The following is an 11064-nucleotide window of genomic DNA, read 5'->3' as shown; positions in this document are numbered from 1 at the left end:
AGCATTATTAAAGTAATAACTTTTGGTGGCATTTTTAAATTAGCACCAACCTCTTTGGCATATTCTCTTTATATCATAAAGATAGCCTGTCTATTTGAGTATATTAGCTTGCTCACGGCACTAAACGTTAATGGAAAAAATGCCCTTACGCAATACTTTGATGAATCAGCTCTCTAATTTCTTAATAATTTCTTTAGGGCAGTGATTCTCAACATGTGTAGGAGGCATCCCTGATTCAGCTCTCCACCCTTCAAATCAACCAAACTGATGATGCCCACAAGCTGCTGTGCAGTGTGTTCTCATTGCTCCACACATTAAATGTATCTCAACATATCATTGTGGCAGAATAGTAATCGTGTTCAGTGTCTTCCTTAAAGCACCTGAGCACCTAGCACCCGAGATGCATTGACTGCTTTTATGCTATCTGAAAAGTAAAAGAGTAAATGATTGAATGTTTTAGGGGAACTGTCACTTTCTTGTAAGGCTGAGCGAAAAGTGAAGCACTGTTTTAGGCACTCCACAAGGTGGCAGAGCAGTTTAATGTTCTAAATCTCATCCACATTTTCAGTACACTCACTGGCCAATTTATTAGGTGCACCATGCTAGAACTGGAATGGACATTATTTGCCTTCAGAACGGTCTTAATCTTTGTAGCATAGATACCACAAAGGTGCTAAAATCTTCTCAGAGGAAAGTCTATACTGACATTAAAATTGTGTTTATACTGCCACTAAAAAGGGGTGTTCAACTGAGATCTAGTGGCTATGGTAGGCATTGAAGTGTAGTGAACTCGTTAAGTTTGTTTATATGGACACCAATAATTCAATTTTAAAACGATTAAGACACTACTCTGTTTAAGAGTCTACCAAAACAGTGATTTGATTAATTTAATCCGATTAAGGTCATAATTGAACTAAAAAAATGGAATTAAGACGTGGAGTATGCTGATTTTAAGTTGCATTATTGAAGTGCAGTACAGACATGTAAACATTTTTTATTTAATACTATTACCGTCATGTCGCCACATTTTGCGACAGGAAAGTCTACACACATGGCTGTTTCATACTATTCTCTGCACCCATTGAGTCAGTGAAGGATCACAGACACCTGCATCATGAAATGCAGAGTTTTTTTTTCATATGGCATGCAATATTCATATATATGGTAAATTCCATAAAACAACACTCTTCCAGCAGTTCATACTCGAATCCAATATCCTATTTGTCACAGGGGCATGCTTGAAATGTTCCTGAATGAAAGTGACAGTGCCTAACTGCAGTTGAAGTCAACAAATTCAAAATGAAACAGCCAAAATTACACGAAACTCAAGAGGAAGTGTGGATAGCATGGTGACATAATTACGTTAATCGAATTATGAGATAACATGTAAAACGGGATCATGAAAGGAACATTCAAAATGCAACTCATGTAAACACCTTTATCATACTATTTTCTTATTCAGATTATGGCAAATAATTCCATTACTAATCTTCATGTAAACATAGTCATTATCATGTTCAAGAATCCAGATTTGTGACATGGTGGTTTATCAAACTTGTGGGGTCAAAGGGATGAAAATGAACAGCAACAGTAGGATGTGGTGAGGGCTTTTGGGGGTTTAAGGGGTAGTCTCCTGCTTCTGTAGCTCATCTGGTTCAAAGTAATATGTTATAATGAGTGCTTATTTGTCAGAGTTGCCTTCCTACTGTCATAAACCAGTCTGGCCATACTCCTCTGAAATCTTGCATCAAGAAGTTGATTTTGTCTGCAGAACTGCCTCTACTTGGACATTTTCTTTGTTCTCTATAAAAACTAGAAATGCCTGTGAATACAAATTCCAACTAATCAGCAGTTTCTCGGTTTGATTGACACATCCAGTCCAGCATTAGAAATCACACTATTATGCAATCAGTGGAAAAGAGAATGCCTATAAATAAATCAAACACATCCTCCCTCTGGAATCTCTCCAATTTTCCAGTATCCCTCCACCACCCCAACTCCATATCCTTGTCCTACTACAGATAAAGAGAAACAGGGGCAGGGAGGTTTTGCAGGGCCAGGCTAAACCCTGAAGTCAAACCTCTCTCTCAACAAGGGGAGGACACTGGGCTTGAGAATCTGTCAAATACGGATTATTATCTTATTCATTTAAGCACCGGTAAGAATTAACTAATTATCTGTCACATTCAAAGTCACATAAAGGGTTAATTCAACCAAAAGTGAAAATTCTACTCCTTCGAGACATTCATTCATCTTCAGAACACAAGTTACGATATTATAGATGAAATCCAAGATTACCCAATGTCTTCAGTATCAGATGTGGGCAGAACTGTACATCGTTTGATTGTGATGCTGTTAACACTAATGACAATGACTATGTTTATATGGACATCAGTAATCGAATTATTTGCCTTAATCTGAATAAGACAATAATATGAATAAGTTGTTTACATGAGTTGCTTTTTAAATGTTCCTTTCATGATCCCGTTTTTACGTTATAGCACATATTTCGATTAACGTCATTGTGTCAACACGCTATCCACATTTCCTCCAGAGTTTCATGTAATTTCGGACGTTTCTTTTTTTTTTGTCAACTTTAAATGCAGTTTGGCACTTTCATTCAGGAACATTTCATGCATATACCCCCCGTGACAAACGAAATATTGGATGCGAGTATGAACTGCTGGAAGAGTGTTGTTTTAATGGAAAGTGACAACAGTAATAGTTTAATTGCGGTGTTTACATGTCTGTACTGCACTTTAATGATGCGACTAAAATCAACATACACCTGATGTCGTAATTCTTTTTATGTTTAGTTTGATTATGACCTTAATCGGATTAAATGAATGAAAATAAAAAATTCAGTTTACATGGCAGACCCCTAATCAGTGTTGTCTTAATCACATTAAAATTGGATTATTGGTGTCCATTAGGGCTGTGCAATTTTGGGAAAATATCTAATTGCGTTTTTTTTGTTTGTTTGTTTGATAGATATTGCGATATCGATTTGATTTGTAATTTCATTTTGTTGTCAAGCTTCAGCTCAATAATATGTATTATAGCTTCTTACTGCTAAAATGCAAAGTGTTTATTAAAAAAGGGAAGTGAAAATATATCAATATATTAGCAAACAACTCTAATATTGTTCTTTGCTTGCTACTAGACTGAGTGTCACTGGCAATACTTTTAGATGATGCTCTTTTTAGCAAGATGCTCCTAATATAGCTGCATGTGGTGATTTTTAAAAGCTGGTTGTTGTACTTCCTTGTACTGTGGAACAATTTAGCGACAGCTCTTACAAATTAGCTGTTTTTGTTTGGTGTACCAAACCAAGATATTGCCATATTACCGCCGTACTGTTTTTCTTTCATATTCATTCATTCATTTTCTCTTCAACTTAATCCCTTTATTAATCTGGGGTCACCACAGGGAAACATCCATACACACTCATTTACACACAATTCACCTATGCCCCATGTCTATTCTTTCATATCAATTTGTCTATTAATGCTTCTGAAGCAGCAGACACTATCATCCCACTCGTCCACTTTTTCCTATTTGTTTGTTTTTTATTATGGGCATTCCACATAATTCGGTTGAGCAATTCTGATTGGGCAGAATAAAAGTGTGCTCATTTAATTAGCTAGTAAGATCGTCTTGGCTAGTAGGCAGAAGTTTTTTGGTGCTCAAAAGTCTCGTATGAATGCAACATATGGAGGTCACATGGAAGGTTTTGACAATGTCTATTGCTTAAACGCAGTTTCTCCCATGTGATTATCTCATTTGGACTAAACAAGCAGTTGAAGAGGTGAAAAGTGGCCGGCGGGTGTACAGTGCATAAACTCATTAAATATCTTACTAATTTTACAACTGCACAGAAAATACTTTAAGAAAGTACTGATTGCGGTCATGGGATAATAATCCAATTCTTTTCAACTTAGAATAAACAGCAAACCTAATCTTGAATACAATTTGCTATTAAATTGAAATAATGGTTTGCAGAAATTGGACCTCCCAAGGCAGAACTTCTGTGGCAGAGGGAACATTAACACCACTGAGAGCCTGATTAGATTAGCAGACATTAGAGAATCAGCCCTTCTTCTGCTCAATCTGTCATATGCTCATGCTTCACAGATGGGTGGGTGTCTAAAAAACAGTTACAACAGTCACAAGCAACTCCACTGATATTTGTGGAAAGGGATGTATTACAGCCATGACAGATTCATAGCAGTTTTATCACATCTTTTCCTCAGATAAATGTATATGTCCTCATCGAAAGTTTCACCAAACTACTTTTCTGTGACTGTCTGCAAATATTTGTCCCTGTCACTGATATCGCCGCCTCGTATTGCGACAGATATAAATAAAATAATAGAGGATCAATGTCTAATTTATTTCCATCATACCACCGATAGAGAAGTCAGAGGTTTGTGATTTAATATTCCCCATAGCAGGTAATACATATTTCGGTAGTCCAAACACTTCTGTTTGCCATTGTATCCACGTACCAAGGGATTGTGTGATTGGAATCGAATGGCACTGTGCTAAGAAATACACAACTAAAGCCAGGCGTTCCAATAGCTGTGATGTTTAATTCACCTCTGGTTTCAGCACATGCTCTTTCTGCTCATAAAGGATGAATGGTTTGGTGTACCAGGGGGATTCTTTGCATTACAGATGAGCCCAAATCCACATTAAAACTCTCTCTAGACTGAGCAGATCCAGCACAGGCAACCTTGCATCAGGCAAACACCCTGGAATGACAGCAAACCGCTGGCTCCACTGCCACAGGGAAACAACAGACTGACTCACCACAGACAGCCAGAGATTTATCAGCCTAAATGTGAAATTTAATCAGCCTCTCTGAGTTATCACTGGATGGTTAAAAGGAAGAGCGGATAATAATACCATTATCGACATCAAATCCCCTTATTTTGTGATTGAAGTTAATTATTTTGTACCAAACAAGTCGCCAATGAGCAAAGAGTGTCCTTCTGTGTTCATGGCTGCACTCTGAACAACTCGACAGCCGCCAGCATTTGTGATGCTAAAAACACAGGCAGTGAAACAACTTTATCTAAATACTTATTAAATACATATTTAAACTAATAATAACCAAATGCTGTATTACTTTAAATGAACAAACTAAGAAATCTATAATCTATAACCCCAAAATTTAGATATACTCAGCCCCAGACACTTCAATGTCATTACTTTATGTTACATATTTAACAATATTTGTTGAAGTTGCAAGGTCAAAATGCAATAATTTTTTATATGCCGTTAAATTTTGTAAGGTTAAATATTTTCCATTCAGATTTCACCTTGACCAACAGCAGGGTTACCAGGTCTAGACAATAGCTTAAAAGTAGTTCACTAACCATAGCCAAATGATCAAAACTTAATATGCCAAAAGATCGGTGTAAAAAAAAAAAAACAGCTTAACTAAGGCTGAGACCAGAGTACGCCAAGACAGACAAGTTCAAGGCCAAGGCCAGCTCTCAGTTTAATCTGAAAGAGTCAAATTTGCTGATCGAGAATTCTTTAAAAAAAAGAAGTAATTTTCAGTACAATTACAACAAGATGAATAATTAACAACAGTTTGGGATTATTTTCTTTTTTAAAATAGAGCAAAAGCTAGTACATAAAACTGTGTCCAAACTAGGGCTGTGCAATTGGTGGAAAATATCAAATCGCAATATCTGTCAAAAAAAAATTGCGATTTGATATTTTCCACCAATTGCACAGATTTTAGATTTAATTTTGTGGTCAAGCTTCAGATCAAAAACTTGAATTGTATCTTCTTATTGCTAAAATGCAGTGAGTGTTAGATAAAAAGGAACTGAAAAGATATTTAAACATTTATTCAAATGTTTTTTTTTAAATATTCAGAAATGAAACTTTCATTTTTCTCTACAGCAAACAAATAAAATGACCTTACCTTTCTGTAAACAAGTTAAACTCAAATTAGGGAAACAGTGTAGCTTATTAAAAAAAAAAAAAAAAAAAACTATAGAAATACAGAACACTCAGCAAACTAACATGGCTGGAACAACTCTGAAATTGTACTTTGCTGGTGCTTGCTACTAAATTGAGAGTCACTGGCAAAACTTTCAGTTGACTTTTTAGCAAGACACTCGTCACTTTGTTTCTAACTCAATTGGCTAGTAAGACTATCACACACAGACAGCAGTTACCATTTGCTCTGGGCAGGGGAAATTAAATTACATTAGTTAATTAAAAAATACAAATATATTTCATATCACAGCTTCTTGCGATCGCAAGCTAATCGCAACATCAAAAATTTCAAAAATGATTTGATTTTAATTAATCGCACAGCCCTAGTCCAAACTGTGACTAAGTATTCATTCATTTTTCTTCTGCTTAGTCCCTTATTTATTAGGGGACGCCACAGCAGAATGAGCTGTTTTAAAACAGCGGATGCTCTTCCAGCCACAACTCATTACTGGGAAACACCCATACACTCTCGAATTTACACACACTTATATACTAGGGCCAATTTTGGTCATCCAATTACCGCATGTCTCTGGACTGTGGGGGAAACCGGAGCACCTTGAGGAAACCCACACTAACACGGGGAGAACATGCAAACTCCACACAGAAATGCCAAATGGCCCAGCTGGGACTCAAACCAGCGACCTTCTTGCTGTGAGGCGACAGTGCTAACCACTTCCACCCTGTGACTAAATATTTTTTGTTAACTGAATGTTTGTTTCAGTCAGTTTCAAACAATCATGCTCATATTTTGAACATAAAACATTGCATTTGAGGCTGTAAATACTAAATATAGTGATGCTAAATGTAAACCATTCAACATACAGGCAGTTTAATGGATTTTGCATGACAATTTGAGTTCTTTCATTTTGTAATCAAAACAAGACAGGTCAAAACTTTAATTTAAAAAATCAGCTACATACCTGACATCCCTGATTGACAATAACCATCTTGGTTTAAAAGAGAGTGTTTTGTGAGCTGTGTTTCATACAAGGCTCTACTACTGACATTGACTATATGCCAGACTGAATTTCAAACATGTGGCCACAAAAACAGTTTTCTGCCTGACCTTGAGTCCATCAACCTTGTAACAGAACCCCTGCTGGTAGCCGAAAAAGCCCCGCATTTCCTGTCTATCGGAGAAGCAAAAGACAAATAGAAATAAACGACACATTTGCCCATGATCTACTGAAGGGACAGATCTAATAGCTTCCTTCTACACCCCATTAGTCTATGTTGGAAAGTGCCAGTTAAGGGAGTCAGACAGGGGCAAGACATTTACACCGAGTGTCTTGAGGGAAAAGAAAACCTTGTTAAAATGTCACTGACCCATCCTGTAGGGGCATGATGTTATTTTCTGGGTGGTGTCCAAATTATTATATACTTTATCAACTTGACCGGTGGGTTCTCCACCATCCACACAAACCAAACAGCCAATAAACAACAGTCCTGGTTCTCGAATCTGATTCAAGAATTCCAATAACAGCACTGCCACTTTTTATTTATCATTCTAAAATTTACTGTACTGCTTTTTCTGTAGGTTATCATTAGTGACAAATACAATACAATGATGCGTTTTAGACACTTCAACCAATATTGTATGGAAGATACGTAGGTTTCAGATTCAGATCTGTTGATTCTATTCATTAACTTTCATTTAAATTATTTTCAATCTGAATTAATGAACAATTGATATTTAAAAAAAATAACAATAAACATAATTTAACAAAAATGCTTATTTTGTCTGATATTTGTATATGTCTAATACCTGTCTAATTATTATTTAGCTTTGTTTTAAATATCTTTTTTATTGTATTTAGTCAACATTGTCCATTTTTTCCCGTTTTATTACCTAAATTTCAGGGTAGCGTTGTTACGTCTTCAACATGCTGCATAATGGTTATACCTGCCACAATGACTAATTTGTTTAAAGTTAGAACAAATGACAATTCCTTATTCATAATGAAAGAGTATTTTTATACTCTCTTTCTTTCTTGGCCTGTAAGTGGTATCAGAAGTAAAGTTGGTTTCTTAATATGATTTCAGAAAAGTATTCTTTGCAAATTCTAAATAGAGAAATCATATTAGCATCTCATGGAGATCAGCATTATTGTTGTTTTGAAGTCATACATGCGTTTTCAGAACGAATACTCAAATAGCGTGGCACACAATACAGTTAAAGTTAAACAATATATTTAAAAATAAAGTTGTCAAAAATGAACGAATATGTATGAGGTGCCGTATAGGATTTAAATCAAACTTTGCTTATCAACACATACATAAAACACATGTATATACGCCTATAAATTACTCGCATATACACCTATACTACTGGATGTTCAAAACAACATGGATGAAACTTGTGTATATACATATAAACTTGACGCATGAATACACCCACATACACACGCACATACATATAAACTCGATCCACTCATAAACACCCACATTAACACACGCACATACATATAAACTTGCTGCATGCAAACACACCTATACACACTCGCATATACATATAAACTTGATCTATGCATATACACCCATAAACTCTCACATAAGAATATAAACTTGATGTGTGCATAAACACCCAAATGACACTTGTGCAAACATACAAAATAAAATTCACAAACATATATACAGTTAGTTGTGTATATACATATATGCAAGTGGTTTCGTGTGTATGCATGAATTTTCACAGTAAAAGGAAGTTATTTCACTTTAAAAGGAAGTCGTTTAATTTCAACGTAAAAGTCCTTTGAGTGTAATGAACAAGATTATTATTTGTCATGAATCAGGTTATTGCAAACCTTAAGAAACAGAAATAATGTGATTAATAGAGGAATTACCTCTGTTGAATTATAAAAAATTGATTACGCTAATTACAAAAAATAAATAAATAAAAAGGTAATGCAAAGGAACGCTCCTGCAAAATTAAAGGTTTATAATGCAATTAAATTATTGGAAATGTTATTATGGTTTAATAAATATAAAGTTGCTTAAGTAATCATTTTGAATAAAATATGTTTGTCTAATATTAGTTTTTCATGTTTGTTTTATTATTGGTGTCACTATTCGTCAAGGGTTATGATACACACTTATGTCCAGTAGGGGGCAGGAATGCACGTAAGTGGGTTTTCCTGTCACCAATAAACAGGCTAATGCACCAAAATGCTGGATGCCAGCTGCTGTAAAAATATTAGTATTATATAGTATTGTATTATATAGTATTGTGTTATTAAACACAAAAGGAGTGTCCAGATAATATATATAGCTTTTCCATGGGGGTTAACTTGACCAACATGATGAGCAGAGATTTTTAATCAGCGTTTTTTTTTTTTTTTTGAATAATTAACAATCAAAATGATACCAAAATCTTGCAATTTTGACACCCACATTGTAAAAACATATAAAAAGCATAATAATTATAAAAATTTAAAAAACAAAACAAGAAGACTATAGGCTACATTAACATTTTCAATAGAATAGAGGAGTCTAGTTTGAGTATACATTTATATTTACAATTCTGGTTGCTTTTTGAACATCCTTTAAGGGTTCTATCAGTCCATTTATATTTGTGTATGTAATTACCTAATTAAATGAAAAGGTTTTAAATAAAAATATTTCTTATTTTGAATAGTCTATTTATATAGACTAATATTTTATATAACATATGTTCATAATTTAACATATTTAATCCCTCTATTAATCACATTATTTCTATTTCATAAGCTTTGCAATAACCAGATTCGTGATAAATGTTTGTGAATTTTTTTATTTTATTTTTTTTGTATGTTTGCGCGAGATGTTGTAGGTGTGTTTGCATGCAGTGAGTTTGTGTATGTGCGCGTGTTGTTGAGGGTGTATATGCATAGACAGAGTTTATATGTATATGCGAGTATGTATAGGTGTGTTTGCATGCTGCGCGTTTATATGTATGTACATGTAAATGTGGGTATTTATGCAAGAATCAAGTTTATATGTATATGCAAGTGTGTATAGGTGTGTTTGCATGCAGCAAGTTTATATGTATGTGCGTGTTTATGTGTGGATCGAGTTTATATGTATGTGCGTGTGTATGTGGGTGTATTCATGCGTCAAGTTTATATGTATATACACAAGTTTCATCCATGTTGTTTTGAACATCCAGTAGTATAGGTGTATATGCGAGTAATTTATAGGCGTATATACATGTGTTTTATGTATGTGTTGATAAGCAAAGTTTGATTTAAATCCTATACGGCACCTCATAAATATGCAACCTTACCTCACTAACAAACTCACAGTACACGTGGTTTAAGCTGCAGGGGGTTATATTTATCATATAAACACTGCCTTATACATTATGAAAAATAGAAATGCATTAAATTCTCTCAATTCAAATGTTTTTGTTTTTAAAAATAACGTTACTATTGTCGAACAGAGTAGGCCTACAAACTATTTAGCAACCACAACAAACAAATGCCTGTTTGGATTTATTTACCGTTCATCAAACAGCAAACACGTATAAACTCACGAAACACACAAGCAGGCTATTACACGTACATAATTGTACGACTAAATTTTTGTAAAAGAAATCGCCACATACCTGCATGTTTGTCACAGGGTCCCGACCGTCGAGCGTAGAAAACGCAAAATATTGCTTATGGTTGCCAGATTGCAACAGTAAAACACCTGTCAGATGTGTATTTTTAAAAGTAAAGCGGTTAGAGAATTTAAACTCTTAACATCTGGCAACAACAAACACAAAAGCTCGTAGATGAGGCTTATAACTTTCATTTAAGTCTTTAATGTGTTTTTTCCATTTTTGACTAGGACTGTAGCAAAAAATAAATTAAATAAAATAAGTAGACAATATGATAGATTTGTAGCAGATTTATGGTTATACTAAGAATAGTAGGCCTATTGGGGTTAATTGAAACAGTCCATCTGAGCTTCTACTGGTCATTTTGTGCCCTTCTACTTATTTGTGGCCTTTTCATGTATCATAGTGACGGAAACATTAAAACAGAGCAAAGCTCTCAATTTCAAATGCATTAGTAGTCAGAAGGG

At 34.7% G+C, this 11064-nt stretch overlaps 1 protein-coding gene across 1 annotated transcript in view; it reads right to left on the bottom strand.

Moving 5' to 3' along the window:
- mmp9 (matrix metallopeptidase 9) overlaps positions 1 to 10676 on the bottom strand; it is a 200239-nt gene extending 189563 nt beyond the window's left edge. The window contains exon 1 of the mRNA XM_073909284.1: positions 10601 to 10676. The gene's annotated coding sequence lies outside the window, so the exon portion shown is untranslated. The remainder of the gene's footprint in view (positions 1 to 10600) is intronic.
- Between the last annotated feature and the right edge of the window lie 388 nt (positions 10677 to 11064).

Source organism: Danio rerio, chromosome 8 (assembly GCF_049306965.1).
Source record: "Danio rerio strain Tuebingen ecotype United States chromosome 8, GRCz12tu, whole genome shotgun sequence".
In the NCBI taxonomy this organism is placed as follows: domain Eukaryota; kingdom Metazoa; phylum Chordata; class Actinopteri; order Cypriniformes; family Danionidae; genus Danio; species Danio rerio.
The sequence above is the reverse complement of the archived record's forward strand: the minus strand, read 5'-3'. Positions and strand labels throughout refer to the sequence as shown.